Source organism: Macrobrachium nipponense, chromosome 1 (assembly GCF_015104395.2).
Source record: "Macrobrachium nipponense isolate FS-2020 chromosome 1, ASM1510439v2, whole genome shotgun sequence".
Taxonomy (NCBI): Eukaryota; Metazoa; Arthropoda; class Malacostraca; order Decapoda; family Palaemonidae; genus Macrobrachium; species Macrobrachium nipponense.
The window spans coordinates 47,730,126-47,732,625 of NC_087200.1; positions in this window are offsets into that span (position 1 = coordinate 47,730,126).

Here is a 2,500-nt window from a genome sequence, read left to right on the forward strand (position 1 = left end):
GAAAGAACAGTTCATAGACGACTGGTTAAATTCCAAGGAAGTTGATACGTTTGAAAAATTTAGGGAGTTAATTTTCATTTGCAGGAGTTGAAGATTGATTCTTTACAGGAGGTGGCAATTGCCTCTGATGAGTACTCCCTTGCACACAGGCAAGACCCGGTAAAGAAGGATATTCCTAAAAAGTTCTCTCCTCGTAATGGAAATATTTGGCAGAGAAAACCTTATCAGAAAAGGTCTACTAATGTAGATAGCTGTAAAAACGGTAGTGTAGAATTGCGTAGTTACGTGAATAGTAGTATGTCTGGTGGTAGTAGTGGATGTAGAGAATCTCAGAAGTCTGGGTTAAGTTGTTATTGTTGTAATAGGAAGGGTCATATAAAAGCGAATTGCTTTGCCTAGAAAAAATTACCTAGAAAGGATTACGGAACCCATTAATGTTGTTTCTAAGGAGAAATCTCCAAAGAAAGAGATATCATATGAAAGTAAGTGACTAAAATTATTTTCATTAATGTTGACAAACAAATAGGACATAGTGTTTAGATTCTTCTTGACACTGCTACAGGGCAATCTTTAATTTTTAAAAAGTCTGTACCTAATAGGTTTGAATTTTCAAATAATGATTTTGTAGTCCTGGGAGGATTTCCTAACATGATTGCTTCTTATCCTCTCGAAACCATGTATCTAGAAACTGAGTATTATGAGGGTGCAATAAAACTGGCAATGGTCGATAGTTGACCTATTCCTGGTATTGACACGTTATTTGCTAATGATTTAGTGTTACATGATGAGGCAAATTATTTCTCAATTTTGACTGTTACGGAGATAGAGGATGATGCATATTGTTTTGATGTTTCTCTGTGGGAACCTACCTCTGTCATTACTCATTGTCGTACTCGAGAGATTGATCTCGATAATGTTAATCTAGACTTTGATGAAATGAATGGACAAATGACTGGCACAGTGACCAGTATTTTTAGTAATAGTAGTAGAGATATTTTTTAATGCTATTGAATGGGATGTCGAGTCTTTACACATGAGTTTTCTAATTTTGATGATATTGATCTTGATGATTTACTAAAACCTGTTTTTCTTAAACAAGAAGGTTTGGCTTACAGAGTCAGTAGGTCAGTTAATGCGCCTGCTGACCAGGTTGAGGTTTTAAAGCAATTGGTAATTCCAGAACGATACCATTCTAAGTTATTATTTTTTGCACATGAGAATAACCTTTCAGGGCATTTCAAGGTCAGAAAAACTTTCCAGAAACTTGCTGAACACTTTTTCTGGCCTGAAATGCGTCGTGATGTAAAGCGACATGTATTATCTTGAAAGTTTTGTCAACTCATGAGGAAACCGACTCAGAAAATCCCAAAAGCTCATTTAATTCTATTCCTTTAATTCTATTCCGTCGTGAGGTAATTTTTTAAATTAACTGTTTTTCTTTAAAGCTGTCCACGGCCAACATGGCGTATGTGATGTCTGAGTAGTCAGGAATAAGCAGAGTTAGAAGGGTAAGGTTGATGAAATGCATTACACATCTTGTTTGCTAGTCTTTTAATTGTGAGTTTTTCTTGCAGGTTATGTGAAAAATGTAACATTACAGTCCCTTCAATTAGTAAATCACCCGTGAACAGACTCCAATGCAATCAAATTATTAATGACTAGCTTTACGTATCAGGAACGTAGTGTAAATGTCATGGAATTTTTGAAGTAGGAGTCAGGATTAGGCCTATACTGAATGAGTGATACTGACAGCAATCATGATGACAAGGGAATGAAGGTAGGGAGGTAACTGTAATTTGAACAACGTCACTTTTCTTACCTCTTTCGATTACTGAATGAAAATAATACGTACTACCTTTTCCAGGAAAGACAGAAGAAAGTTAATTTTCCATAATATTCCCATTTATTTTTCATCTGACAGAGACGGAAACATTTTCTTATTAGTGTTTTTCCCTTTAGCTGGTGTATGATGAATAATTTTGATTGAGAACGAGAGACTTTTAAAATATCCTTTTAAATCGTTGATCGTTGTGTAATGAATAGGCCTATCTTTGATGGACAGGAGATCCCATTCGTCTTGCTTTTCTTTCCTTTATCAGATTCCAGTGAATACCATTGACGGAGAGGGAGAGGGTTTCAATGATAGCTGCATTTCCAATTTGTTCATTATCTTAAGAATACATTTGATTTGGAAGTATTCTATTCACAGCGTATCGGCCTAATCACATATTTCCATTTTTAATGACAGTGGAATTCAATTATGCAAAACCCATAAATAAACATCATATCTGCATATTCCACATTACTGGAATGCTAAGGCATCGTCTCAAGTTTCTTGCTCACAAAATGAATAAGGAATCTGACACTTGTAACCTTAACACGCTTTTAGCGGAAAAGCAAATCTGTTTAGATTAACAAGTGAAGTGATCAGCCCCTTCCCCAAGTGCCACGCCCCCATAGCCGTGAGTACTCCGACATCCTGTACGCGCGATCTTAATTG